This window comes from Athene cunicularia (genome assembly GCF_003259725.1).
Source record: "Athene cunicularia isolate RWA chromosome Z unlocalized genomic scaffold, athCun1 chrZ_part1, whole genome shotgun sequence".
Taxonomy (NCBI): domain Eukaryota; kingdom Metazoa; phylum Chordata; class Aves; order Strigiformes; family Strigidae; genus Athene; species Athene cunicularia.
In genome coordinates this window covers 27002885-27017568 of record NW_020799142.1, presented here as the reverse complement: position 1 = coordinate 27017568, position 14684 = coordinate 27002885, and the positions used below count along the sequence as shown (strand labels likewise).

Here is a 14684-nt window from a genome sequence, read left to right as displayed (position 1 = left end):
GAGAGCTGCATAAGCATGGAACAGGGGAACATGAGAACTGTGCTGGGTCAGATTAAATATCAGCTGAGCCCAGCATCCTGTCTCTAGCACTGGGCATTAACATTTGCTAATAGGGGAAGAGGGTAAGAATCAGTAAAGAGTTCACTCAAGAGAGCAAGGATGCCAGTGCCTCCTTCCTAAAATGTAACAGCTCGTTAAGAGAGCATCGCTAGGTATTTATGGTTAAAATTGTTTTGCCCATGTACACTGTATGGTATTTTTCAACTCTTAAATTCAAAAACTAATTTGTTCCTCAACAAGTACCATGAGCTCCTTCTGTAGCTCTGCCCAGTCAACTTCAATTTTGATTATTCTTAATAACTTTGTGCCACCAAACTTAATTACTTCATTATTCACCCCTTTTGATCTTTATTGGCATCTGCTGATACCTTCACTCTGCTGTCACCATTTGCCAACTTATTCCACCTCTTTGTTTCAGCCTGTGGGCTAAGTCTCTCTCTTACTCCATCAAAATGGAGTTTCTCAAGGGCCTTGGTGAAAGAATCTTACCAAAAGCCTGTTGCAAATGCAAGCACAAGGTCTAGATCAGCTCACCGCGTTTATGTGCTCACTGATGCCATCGTGGGTGTCGGGCATTCCCACTACAAAAGCTGTGCTGACTTTTCTTGCATTTATATGAGGGTCTGAAAATTCTGTTCTTTGTTTCTACTGACTTGCCTGATGTCAAAATCAGACCAAGTGACCTGTGTTTCCCCAGGCTGTGCAATGATCCCTCTTAAGATGAACATAATTGATATAATGCAGTCCTTTGGTGCTGAGGCTGCTTTAGGTAATAGTTTACATACTTCTTAGAAGTTTAAAAAAAAGTCACCTTTACTTTCCTGTAGCTCAGTGTGAACGCCATCTGGGCTGCTCACTTTCCACAGATTATTTATCTTTTTTTTTTCCCCTAAAATTTTATCTGTTGACAATTTTGTTTGATTACAGTCTTCAGACTGCAGAGTGTGAGGACCTCATTGACCATGCCTGAAGTGAACACATCAATAATCCACCCAGCCTTTCAACCCTACCCTGCTTTGGTTGTCCTTACATTTAGGTCAGTTAGTTATTGGCCTTCTTACCCCCACTGACTTCCTACTTCAGATATGTTAGAAAATTTCAGTTAGTAGTTTATGCTATCTCTAGGTTGCTCCTCTAAATATTTTCCTCTTTTTTTTTTTTAATGGGTTTTGTTATTAAACATGCCAGCTTCTCTGTTATTTGGGTTTCATTTTGTTTTGGTTTTTTTTATTTTTCTTTACTTGGCAATGATTGTCCTTTTGAAAGTTTCATTTGTTAAAAAATTTTGAAGAGGATTGCTGTTTAACCCAGCCAGCAGAGTTGTGTTTTGTTCTTTGTGTAGAGTCCCTGGTGGTATACATTCCCCTCTAAAGAATCACTGTGTTACCTGAATGTTAGCAGCAAGCATCATGTGCCCCCATGTTATCTACCAGCCTTGTGCACTTTTGAGCTGACCCTTTCTACTAGCTTTCTTGGTTTTATTCAGGCCTCACATTGCAGAGACTCACTCCGCTGAAGGTTCAGGGCAGCCCATCTGCCAACGGAATTACACTTGATCTGAGGAACCTTAACAATGCAACTTTCCTTTGAGATTTGTACAGCTCCTCAGTAGCATATGACAACCAAGTTATTGATAGATTTTTATCTTCATGCCATAGCTGAGGTCCAAAAGTATAACTACCATTTTTACAGCTGGGGAACAGCGGTCTAGCTAGGTTCAACATTACATGGGAGGGTGGCAGCAAACCTAGGGCCATAATTCTTCTCCTCTGAACTGTGGTGGTCCAAGTGTGGTCTCTACCTACAGTGACACTGAGCTACCTGTAAAGCTGGCTACCAACAGTGGGATTTTTCTTGTGGTGTTTCATGTGATCCTTGCCAGCCAAGATGTGAGCCTGTGTACAGTGGACACTGGAATATAATTACCTTGGGATACACATCAGGCACCAAGAATCCTTATTCAAGAGGGAAAATGACCTTTTTCTCCCCAACATTGCCAAGTCCCACTGTCCAGCAGCCCAGCAAATAAGGCCATCAGCCCTAACATTTTGGGAATGTTAACCTGGAGTAAGCAGAGCACCCAGTGTACTCATTGGGGATGGGACTCTGTGTCTTCGGAAAATGCCAGCTTTACCCATAGAGCCTGAGTAGATGCCTACTTTGAGCTGCTCGTGCTTGAACATTTTGGCCTCTTCATATTTTTAGGAACAAAATAAACAATTTCTAGCAAAGGCAGTTGATGTCAGCTCATTTGTCCTATGATACTGCCACTCTGTCTGCTTACAAGAAAAGCAAGCAAATACGGCTCCCGCTCCTGCTTCTCTGCAGCATGGACACCCTTGGGACATGCTGTTCCTTGCAGGATTAGGAGAAAAAACCATGCAGTGTTCCTAATTAAGGTAATGCCACCAGCAAAACCTTGGTTACCAGTGATCCCAGTCTGGCTGGGAAAGTTTTTGCTGTTTCTAAGCAGTGCCTGTGATGTCTTGATCAAATCCACTTGCAAACCATTTGGGGATGGGTTGCTCCCTCTAAGGGCTCTCTGGAGGGAAAGGGTAAGTCAGAGCTGAGCAAGCACAGCTTCCCAGAACACTCCAGGTCACTTGGGAACCTCAGCATTTGTTTTGGCCTCTTTTGCTGTCCCTGGTGGGGTTCCTGACTCTTGTAAAAATCCTTCAATTAACTCAATTTCTCTTGCCAAATGGGTGTTTTCTGTAGGGAGAAGATGACTGCTGAGTCACAGTCAGGAATTTACCTTTTCCTGCCTCTACCTGTCCTGGAAGACTGGCATCCATCTGTGGCAGCCACGGCACCTTTTAGGTACTGCTTCATGAGGCCATCCCACAGCTCAGAAAGGCTCCCAAATGTGGCTCTTCTTGGGTACCACCATCTGACAGCAGGTCATCCCAAGTCACCCAGGCAGTGGCAACAGTGGCTTGGAGAAATGTCTCCAAGCTGTCTCTGCTGCTTCCACCCCAAATGAGCACAGCACTAGGGGCACAGGCACTGTGGCTGAGAAAACTTGGAGCCAGCAGTGCCACAGCCTGAGTTATGGTGAAACAAGCCAGAGAGTTTCCTGCTCAGGTTAATCTTCCTCCACTGTTCACTGCTGCAGTAGATCGTATCCTCTCTATGGAGCATGCACCCATGGAGACTGACCCTCACTGTGCTCATATACATTACATATGTTTGCCTCCTTGCAAAACTCCCTGTGAATATTAGTTCTCCCAGGATTTAGGGTCCCCTTGTCTTGTTGGAGTATTACAGCAGTTCAGAGGGCATCAGGTTCAGATGGGAAGAAGCTTTGGAATACTCCCATACTCTCAAGTTGTCCTGCCAGAAATCTTGGTCTCTGCCCTAGCTCTAAAAGCAGCTATGAGGGACTCCAGATCCTACCAGAAATGGCCTCAGCCCAAAAGAAGAGAAATTTAACTAGAGAATGTAGGGAAAGCCATTTTTAACTGCTCAGACACTGTGGTGATGGGGGCACCACCACTCCCTACCCTGCTACTAATCGTGGGACCTTCTCCCTTCAGGAAAGCACAGAGTCTAACCACCCCTGACATCCTCTCCTCACTGCTGGGCCTTGTGCTGGTAAAGCAGAACTACCACATTTTCTATCCAGATCACTTACCAGGATGCAAATTCAGGACTAAATGTAGAGTGGGGTTTTTGTAACACATCTACAAAACCAGGGAGACGTTGGATGAAGGCAGAAGGGACTTCCATGTGACTAGCCATATCAGTGAGCATAATTCATTGCGATAGCCTAAAATTATGATTTCCTGCCATAATGTCAATTCTAAACAGGAGGGGAAGCTGTTTCTGAGCTGCCCTGGGGCCGGCAGGCTGTTTCCACCTCCTGCAGAGAGCCAGGACCAGATGGAAATGAGATGATGCAGTAGCAGAAGAGGGAAGCTCCCATTTAAGACAGGAGGGTTCCCTGTGCAGATGGAGCTCAGTGCAAGACATTGCCTTGTGTGATCCCTTTAGGAACATTACATGGAATCTAACTGAAGCAAGCATCTTGAGATGCTTCAGGTATCAACAAACAAGGCCCTGAATAAGTGAGCAGGAGCAGACTTGAATGCAGTCCAGCAGTAACTCCTTGTGCAAAGATCTCCCTCCATTCAAGAGAGCAAGCCCCTCCCTGCTGCCTGTGCAGAACAGCCCAGGGCCATGGGATGAAGAAAGGAAAAACAGCTGTAAGGCACTTTCTCTCATAGGAGGGATGTGGTGACCCAGATGTGTTTGGTCAAAGACAGAATGTCCAGATATGCACAAGGAATCAGAGAGATTTGCACTCTGTTGTCTATTTTGCCTGAATGTATGCCCAAGAGCAGCATGACAGGAGGTGCGAATAGGTATTTTTTTGCAAAACAGACTGCTGACTATAACCAACATTAGCTTTATTTTGCCCTGGTCCTCCCTCAGCCTATGACTGTGTTTACTCGGATGTAAAACTTAGAGATGCAAATGCCTGTGAGAGGTCAGCAGATGTGGCCAATCTACCTATGGAGAGGATGATGGCAGATGGAGCCTGGTGAGTCCCTGTGGGTGAGGAAACAGGCATCTGCCCATCGGGCCCGGCAGAACAGGCAGAACTGGAGCTGGGTAAGCAGCTACCTGGCAACTAGGAGCTCTGGGTTTATGGGAGCACGGTTTTCATCACTTCGGGCAGCAAATCGTCTCTTATTTCTCATGTCATTTATACAGAGAAGTCAACAAAGCCTTCTTGTAACTGTCAGTAATTAGCTAGCGAATGGCTTGCCAGTGCAAGTACCTGATTGCAAATACTTGGTCTGCACTCAGATTATTTTCTAGTCACATGTCTCTCCAAGACTAGTTCCCAGCTGTTGATTCTAGCAACCACATTGGGCTGTGTTTTTTTCCCAACCATTTCTGCTTTCTTAAGAATAGCTCACCTTTGCTGACCAACAAGGCTTCATAGTTTTCCATGTTACTACAAGGTCCACTTTTGACCAAGTATCTCAGCAAAGGCCTCCCAGGGAGCAGAGCACCCACAGGAAAAGAAGGAAGGTTTTGGCATGGAAAAACACATGATGGGAAGCAGGGGAGGTTGGTGAAGTCAACATGAAACTGATGCCTGTGGGGAAAACCAGTCCCCAGGGGGATATGATGGACATCTATAAAATCCAAAAGTCTGGAAAAGATACGCAGGGGCTGACTGGTCAAGGACTGATCCCAGATGGGACAAGGAGTGCCAAGGGAAGGCTCACAGCATGCAGGAGGTGGCTCTGCACCCCAACAGCCATGCTGCTAGGGAGAGCCTGCACAAGCCAAGGGAGAAGATCTGATAGCTGCTGAAGATTTAAACACACCAGAGTCAGGAAATCCCCCAAGCAGAAAATAGTGAGAGGATGGAAAATTATATGGGGGAGGAGAAGTATCAGATAAGATTGGCCTTTCTGTCTCTTCAATGCAAGATTAGGGCAGCTTTAGGAGAAGCAGGGCACAAGTAGTCAAGGAGCAGCCGGCACTGCACGTGGGCTTGACGGGGAGGAGAGTGGCCATGGGGATACGAGATTGGACCAGGATGCCAAGCAGAGCCATCACCAGACTCACACTTAGTGTGTGAGAATTGAGAGCCAGTGTTAAATGCAGTATTATTTCAGCAGTTTTCTTTTTGCTTGTATATGTACAGATTCTGATGGTACCCGACTTCCCACCACCCACTGTGCCTCACTGGGTTACTGTTGGGCTTGACTTAAGAAATCTCCTTCTTTGCCTGCAGGGACTTTCCAAAGAAACCACATTTTAGGCAATTCCAGGAATTCGTTTCCAGCAGAAAACCGAACCCTCTAAGGTCTGTCAAGAGCAAGAACCTCTCAGTTGCCCCAGGCAGAATGGGGTGGGGAGAGCTTGCTGCAGGGGGACATCAGCCCCAGGCAAGAAAACGTTTGCTCTCTGCTCTTTGAGCTTGCTTTGGGCATTGCTGGGTATTGGGAAGATAAATTCTTTTCTTGCAAACTTGTTGTGGTTTTATTAGTGGTCTAGCTGAAATGCAGTGACTGATCATGCAATTACACCAGAAGCATTTTGCTGGAAAGGGAAAGAAATGTCCTGTGATCCTCCTTCATTTACTAATAAAACAGCCATGGGGCTCCTGTTGTGTGGCAGCAGTAAAAACCACTTTCTTCTAACACTGGACAAGAACTGTATTAGAGTGAAAGAGCAAGACCCTGAAGGCAACCCACCACAGTATCACCTCCAGGTCCTAACCAAATCTCCTGTGACTTTTAAAAGATGCACATGTCCTTACCTCTAACTAGCATAGTGACATACCTTCAGCCTGGGGCTTTAAAACCAGAAAGATGTAATTCACTGTGTTTACTTTAATTGGCAAGATTTGGGGTGCAAAACCCAGCAGTAGATGGAGCAAAAGTCAAATCTGTAGGAGTACAAACCTCTCCTTTGAGCTGGCTGCAGAGCAAACTGAGGGCTAGCTGCTCAAAGCAGCCTAGGGAACATGTGCTTAGAGGCTGTGGAGCAGGGAATGGAAAATAGCTGGTCAGAGCTGCCAGTCTGAAGTTTGTCTTTAAGAAAGAAGCACCCTAGATGTGCAGCCCAAATAGTCGTAGTCCTCTGGTCTAGGGAGCTTGAAAAACTCTGAGCTGGTAACCTGTAAAACTGCAGGGCTGTCCTTGCAGTTTCAGGGATGGAATGAGCCTTGAAGCACTTCAGGGATCTATTGCAATGAATCCTTTTCAACCTGGCATCTCAGACACAATGGGAGAAAAAAAAAAAAAAAAAAAGGGAATTAGCTCAGGGGCTTCATCCATTTTTAGAGAAAATGATGCTGCCCACTGCCTGTGGTGGGATGGGTGAGACCACGGGCAGCACTGCTCCCAGGTAGCTGTTCCTGGGTAGCACCTCTCTGGCTCTGCACGATGATGCTCGGCAGGACTTCTGCTTCCTGCATCTACCCATGCATGTCAAAAATAAGGCTGCTTGGGTTCAAAATAATGCTGTGTATGGGCAGGATACAGGATTTGGGCGACCTCAACAAGCAGTTGAAAGTTAACATGAGCCACTACCAAGTTTGCTCCACAGAGATTAGCAGTGAAGACTCTGCAGCTCCCCAGCATATCCCACTCCCCGCTGAGTGCCACAGGAACAAGACTAATGCAACGAGGTCCTTCTGTCCTTCCACCACCCTCTCTCATGCTGCCAGCATGCTCTGAGCCCACTCACTTCTGCTGTGAAGGAGCAGCTGAGGCCAGGAGCAAACAAAGTGCTCAGGAGTTCACTTAGTGCCTGACTCACCCCCAGAGCAGGATTATTCATCCGCTACTCTTAGCAGTTTAAAAGCACTTTATAAAAGCAAACAGCATGATGCCACAGTGTCCCTGGCCAAACCATCCCAGCACCTTGCCAGCCTGTCCTTCACTCTCCTGTTCCCCTCCATTTAATCCCATTTTGAATGCTGCCTTGAAATGTGCCCACTGGCACTTGTTTTACAGCTGGTAGGTTAAGAGCTTTGCAGCCCAAGCAGCACTTGGCTGGAAAGCAGATTAAAACCTGGGAGGCTGTTCACTTCCCACTTTCCAGCTACCCCAAAGGAGGAGAAACTTACCCTCAAGCCAAGGAAGGAGGCAAATACAGCCCAGGCTCAGCCTGAAAAGCTCCATGGTCTGCCACCACAGCGGGGGGGAAGAAGCCCCCAAAGCCTCTTGCCCACAAGGATTGCCAGGCAGCTTGCTTTTCCCCCTTCCTCTGTCATTCACAGCAGAAAAACCTGCTGGGAAGAGAAAAACTCTTTTGTCTTAGTGCTGGAGACTTGGCAGCTGTCTTATCAGCAAAGGATCAGCTTGGAGATGTGGTCCCGCTCAGCAGTTATCCCTTAGGAGAAATCATATGACGAGCCAGGATGGGGGGAACACTGGACGAAGATGCTCGGAGCCGCTGAGCTCAGCTCTTTAGCAGACGCGGTTGCTCCCAGCAGTGAGAGCCGAATGCTAAGCAGGCTGGCGGGCTGCCTTCGCCAGGGCTGGGAGCAGAGGAGGATGCGGGGCTGGCCTGGCAAGAAAAGGCAAAGTTGGGCAGGAGTGCTGGGAGGGGCGTGGGATGTGCCTGCTGGAACCTTGCACTCGGACGTGCCGTCACAGGGTGGTTTTTCCTTTGGGAAGAATTATTCCCACTGACATGAGTTTAAGCACCGTTGTAGGTCATGGTGGAGATAAAACCATCTGCCAGGGTCCTGGAGCCGGAGGGTGATGGAAGGGGGAGCTGAGCATCTGGCTGGGGAGCAGGGTCCCACTGTGGGTCTGCCCTAATGCTTGCTCTGAGGATTCCTTCAGCTGAGTTTGAATTTTCATGTATCAGTTTGGACTGTGCATAGGGGGAAAACCACACACCCCTCCCCAAGGACAGCAGCAAAGGCTGTTGAATGAAATATCATCAGGAGAAGACAGTTATAAGTTCGATAACGAGATGCTCCCATGCAGTCACATCTTCTCTGCACTGTTCTGTCCCACCTGCTTGCTGGGGTCATTCTCACCCAGATACATCATTAATCCTTTTGCACAAAAACACATAAAAGTGATGGCTTCACTTTTACTTTTGGGATCCAGTCCTGGATGTTACCAGTGTCACATCTTCCAGCTCTGTCCATGAGACCAAGGGTTGCTTGGAGAGCTGGGAGCTGCTTCATTTAGTGGTCAAGCTGTCAAATTAAGACAGCACAACATTGGCATGGGTGCAAGGTCATGGGGTTGGGTCAGAGCCTTGAAAACGTGCACTTCCCTCTTTTCCCCTCTGAGATGATGGCTGCCAGCTTTTCCCCTCTCAGAGGGGGGATCTGGCTTCAAACCAGACCAGCTTCTTCCTAGGCAGATGTAGATCCGGTGAGGGATATGCTATGGCCAAACAAAAGGGAAGGTTGGGGTAAGTTCTTGCCCTGGCGAGGTTGTTCCTGCTTGCTCATAGCACTGTACTCAAGAAGAATACTACAGAACTGGTTTCTTTGGGACTACTGGTTTCTTTTCCCCATGGGAACATGTCAAGTTGCACTAAATACCAAGCATTTTTAATTTTGAAAAGCACATATGTTAAGCTCTTCTCCACATGACTGGGGTTGAAAGTGCAAACACTCTCCACCATGTTTACTGAGTGAGTGTCTCTCTCCCACAGGAGAAGGAGGAGAGGTAAGAGCTCAGGGTAGAATTGTCTCCCCTTCAGATGCAGAGCATCACAGCAAATATCTGTGTGAAAAGGTCACTGTGCTCTTTTACCATGGATCCTGCGATTGCTCTGACCCTGGGAGGTGATACATCTCCTGTGTTTCTCCTCCAGGCCCTGCCATCCATTTCACACAAGGGAAACTGAGGCATGTAGAGACTGTGATCTGCCCAAAGCCATGAAGTCTGTCTCTGAGATACTGAATTCCAGTTTTCTCTCAATCCTCTGGATCACAGTTGCTTTTTAACACTCAGAAATCCTTTCCCTTATGTGCAAGGAAGGTGTCCTCCTCCTGCCAGGTGGGCAGCTGCCAGGGGTCTTTGCTGCAGTGTTAGTGTGGGAAGGACCATGCAGGGTCAGCCTATCCCCAGGCCTGAATCCAGCAGAGACTCACAGAGGATGCTGAGGGAAAACTTAGAGAATAGTAAGTGTGTCCCCTACTCTTTTCCTGCCATTTTCCACTCAGGATTTCCCAATCCCAGTATGTTTAGCAGATCTCCTGCCTCTGTGTGATGAGCAGCTCAGATTCAACTTTTCTTCTAAAGGGCATGTGCTGGGGCTCCCCTTTCAATGTGATGTCTTGAAGCATCTCTGCTCAGCTGTCCCCTGGCTGGCATTGAGTGTGACAAGGGATGCCACAGCACAGAATCCAGCTGCTCTCCTTGCTGCCCATCACCCTGCCATGGAGCACCAGACCGGAGGTCTGCTCCATCTGGAGACATGCTTCAACTGGAGATCTGCTCCATCCAGAGATGAAACTTAACACTGCATTCAAAGGCAAATCCTTTTTTTTTTTTTCCTGGCTTTAGCAATCCCTTAATGAGATACAGGACTTTCAGGCTGGCACTGAACTCCCTACTAGCACCTGGACTGAGGAGAGCCTAACCCAGAAACTGATGCCATACTTAAACCCTGAAGAAAATTGGTCAAAGTGATGTGTCAGCACAGACCAAAATGAATCAGTTGAGCATCAGACACTGAGATTTTTAGGTTTTCAGAACACCACTTTAGCCTTATTTCTTATATATGCAGGAAAGTATTCTTCTGCGATGCACTGGCTTGCTTATGTCATTATGTAGCCTCATACATAGGGTTGCTTTCTTCAGATTGTTCCCACAGCTTTTCCAGGGCTGCTCCTAGGAGAGATCAAGCTACTTTCCAGCTGTGGTCTCTCCCATGTGGAACAGGATAGTCCTGTAATTGCTGGCTCTCAGTCATGGAATTTCCACATCGGTTACTTGCTGACCCGAGACCCATGGAGCAGCCTTGTTCTTGGATCCATTGTCAGTTTGATGAGAGTATTGCTTTTTCTCAACATTTTGCAGCTCATGGTGAATTTAATGAGAGTGAAGTGATGATCAAGTGAAACTTCATCTCCTGATGGGGACATAGTACAACATCTTCAAACACAAGGATCACTTGCCAAACACCCAAATGCAGCCCTGTCTGGTGTGGGACAGGCACTGCTTTCTGGCAACACAGCAGCTGGGAGAGCAAGTGGAGACAACTATTGCACCAGCTTAAAATCCATAGGATGCTCAGGAAAAGCACAGCCATCCATTAGGCTTTCACTCCAGCCTTGGAGCCAGCAAGACTCTGTATGACACTGGGGACATCAGCAGGCATCTTAAAATCTGATCTCAGTCCTGTACCCTCAGTGCCACCCCAGGACAGGAATGGCAAAACCTGCACTGGGTGTCTGGGGTGAGGAGGGCTGAGTCTCTGGCGGGGGGCTCTCTGGTTGTTCAGTATTTTATGGATGAAATCTTCCCCTCTCCCTGGGTAACCTCCTTCAGGCAAAGTGCAAATGCTCAATAGCTTTCTGTTCAGCTGTCTGGCCTTTTGCAGGTTCTTCCTTCTGGGTGCCTGGTTCAAAGTGCTTGTGAAAGGCTCAGCTTCAGCCATGTGGGGTGATTTCTGAAAAAACAGGGAAGTCTCTCTTACCTATGACCAGGTTGAGTTTCAGTAGTAAGACCCCTATCACATCCATCTGGCTGCTGGCTGGCACGAATCATGACTGATTCCTCCACCAACATCTGCTTTGAAGATGGGATTTCATTGCACTGGTCAAAGCTGGGTAAGTGGTGAGGCAAGCCAAGGGGTCTGAGCCTAAGTGGGAGAAAGCCCAGCTCAAAACCAGGTCGCTTCCAGGCTTATTCCTTCACCTGGCATAAGCCCAGCTCACTGACTTCATTCAGAGCAGCCTGAGAGCACCCTTTTTTTCCCGCCCCCCATTTTCCTATATTTCCACTGTGCCCCAGCCTGCTCACATGATTACAGCTGCAGCACATGACCTTTTTTCACCTTGCCTGTTGCTTTGCTTATCACTCTTTGCTTGGTTTGCTTCTTTATCAAGGGAACGCACCTCAGAAACTCTCTGGTTTTCACAAGCACTGATCCTGATGCAACAGGGTCTGACGGGCTCTGTGCTGCCCAGGGGATGGTGCCCGATGACCAGTCACCACACAGCCGTGGGACAATCCTGGCAACACTCCCTGAGTTTCATCCTGGGCCACTGGCTCGGCAGATGGAGCTGCTGCCCAAGGATTCGAGCACAGCGGCTCTCGGCGTGCAGCAGGATGCTGTGGCCACTACGTACAGCTTGGAGCAGCAGCGCACGGATACTGTGTGCGGGCTCTGGAGTAAGAGAGCCCTGAAATGGGGAAAAAGTTGATTTTGCAAGTTTGGCCTTTTTTTTTTTTTTTTTTTTTTTTTTTTTTTTTTTTTTTTTTTCTGCTAGCTTGTGAAGGAGGAGTTTGTATAATAGAACAGATGTAGGACTTTCCACTGCCTGCTTCTATAGTAACTAGGACTGAAAGACCTGTGCACTAAACTCCCCTTTATTCCCAGTAGCGAGAGACTTGGATACTCTGGATAAGGAAAAAAAAGAAGGTAATATTTCTGCTCTAGACCTGAGCTGGATTTGCATGGCTCCAGGGGGCTTACAGCACTGTCAGTCGTCTTGCATGGGATTACCAGCTTTGCAAGCAGCACTTTGTACAGGCACAAGCCAAGCAGAGTCTGTACAGCCACCTTCATGCTGAGATGAGCTAAAAAATCCTCCAGGCATCAGGAGCAACGGAGAGCGGTGTGGAGACCCCCAGATCAGCATGGCTGCCAGAAATAAGCCTGCACAGAGCAGTCTGGTATGAGTGAGCTGGTCTCTCCATGCCGCTGGTACATCCCTGCAGGATACAGCCACAAGCCTCCTGGCAGGTTGGACTCTGCTTCTTTCTGGTGTAGGGTTAATATGAACCAAACTGCTGTTTCAGCCCAAGGACCCAGGCAAGATCCCCAGGGGCCAAGGGTCGAGGCGGTGAGGCCAGCCATCACTGTTGCCCGTGCTAGAGCTATCAGGAATTGTTCAAAGCCCAGAGCTGGGGTGAGGGGTACACACAGAGCTGTGGCTAATATCCTCCCTGCTTTGGGACACAAGGGCGCTTTTCTCCCAGGAGGAGCAGGATCCTGCACCACTTTGCAGAAGGAACTCTGGCTGCATCCCTCCTCGGCCACCTCCTTGGGTTGCTTTAGGTGCTCCCTAAGTGCTGGGTGTTGCTGGTAGGGATGCTGGTGCCCCTGCATGCACCACATGAGCTGCAGACTTGGCAATGTCACTTCACCCTCTGCATCCATCCCCCAGCCACTTCCCCCTTGTGTTAAGCCTTCTTGGCTTTGTAGCTAATCTGTGGCAGCTCATGTGATAACCTTGGCTCTCCCTTGCTCCTCCTCTTTGGCTGCAGCGATAGCAGTTACCTCTTTTCTCATGTCATCTATACGCAGAAAAAATGGTGAGAAAATCTCCCTGGGGCCCCTTTTAGCAATAAATCCCCTATAAGACGCCTGTGTGTGCCAGGCTGCTATGGGAAATGAGAGCTGATGGGAACTGCTTTCTGCTTTGGGTGTGTTTTCTGTTAAAAAGATCCCATTTGAAACAGTCTAAAAGGGCTTGGTAAATGATTAATAAGTTCTTGCAGAGTTTGACAGGGCAATAGATTGTTTATGACCATGGTACAGCTACCTATGGTGCTTTCTGCTAGAACATGTTGTATACTCTCCCTCTGAGAACCTGATAGCAACTCCTAAGTGTCTGATAACCTGTTATAAAAGGAATTTTAATATAGAAAGCTATTTAAAGACAGAATTGTTTCCAGATGGGTTATTTGACAAGTGATGCTGTCTGTGTACCAGCAGGCAGGTAAACACATTGGAAAGGCAAAAGTCTAAGGATTAAGAGACCACACAGCTTGGACCTGAACAGAGGCTTGACAAACTTGTGCCACATGTATCAAGAGGTCAAGGGAGTTGCTGGGGATAGATTTGGTCTGGAAAAAGGAGGCTCTGAGGGTAGGTGCACAAAGGGGTTTAGGGTTGCAGCTGCCCTTCAAGCTGGCTGGCATGTGTTTCATCACTCAGAACCCTTGCTTAACTCCTGTTTAAGAGGGTCTAAAGTCCCAGCTCATTTTCTGCATGTCACGGTGCTGGATAGGTCAATGTTTAATCTGTGCATTCTAAGGGCTGCTTAGATCCTTGGCGTGAGCAATCCCAGCTCACTTCGGAGAAAGGGCTGGGGGACTGATGAGGCCAGATCCATTTGGGCTGATAAAGCAGTGCCTGCATCCCTGGGGCATCTGACTTTTGGAGTGCTATGGGAGCATTCAGCCCATCCTTGCTTGGAAGCAGTTGCACTTTGCGTGAGTTAATTAAGTACTCACCGGTCACCGGAGCAGAGCTCTGCAAGGACCGGTTAAATATTCATGGGGAAGGAACACTCTGATGACATAACCCCATGGATGGAGCAAGGAAAAGGTTGGACCTGGGCTTTGGGTCACCTATGTGTACCCTTTGGCAGGACCCTTCTCATCACTCTGAGCAGGCTGTCTGCTAAGCCAGTGGATGTTTAATGCTTCCATGAGACATAAGCCTTGAAGGGCAGGAGTTAGCAGCTTCAGAGACTCCCTTACCCTGACAAGATCTGTCCTGGGAATCCTAATTTCATCCTGCTTTGCCTCCAGAAGTGCCAGCGCTTGCTTTTCTCTCTGACCACCCACATCTCACCTCTCCTCTGTGAGGGGCAGGGCTGGGGTACCAATGCAGCACCCTGCCACATCATAGGAGGGAGGAAAACCCATAAGGCACTGGGGAAAGGACAGCTTGGCCTAGGAACTCTGACTCCCTTGTGTACCATCTTCCTGCCACTGATCTTCTGCCCCTGTGGAAGTTGAGGGATTTCAAGCAGAAATTGTCTGGGAGATAAGTTACTTCCCACACATCCTTTATTCTTGCAGAGATTTTGGAGTCCTGATGGCCCCATGTTTGTTTGTTTGTTTGTTTGTTTAATGTGTTGTTTAATATTAAAAAAAAAAAAAAAAAAAAAAAAAAAAAAAAAAAAAAAAAAAAAAAAAAAAAAAAAAAAAAAAAAAAAA

The 14684-nt window shown here is 47.6% G+C and overlaps 1 protein-coding gene across 1 annotated transcript in view; it reads left to right on the top strand.

Annotated features, from left to right (window-relative positions):
• The first annotated feature begins 71 nt into the window (after nt 1-71).
• Nucleotides 72-14684, top strand: part of LOC113489662 (myogenesis-regulating glycosidase-like) — a 15495-nt gene continuing 882 nt past the window's right edge. Inside the window, exons 1-2 of the mRNA XM_026865598.1 lie at nt 72-77; nt 5250-5255. The gene's annotated coding sequence lies outside the window, so the exon portion shown is untranslated. The remainder of the gene's footprint in view (nt 78-5249; nt 5256-14684) is intronic.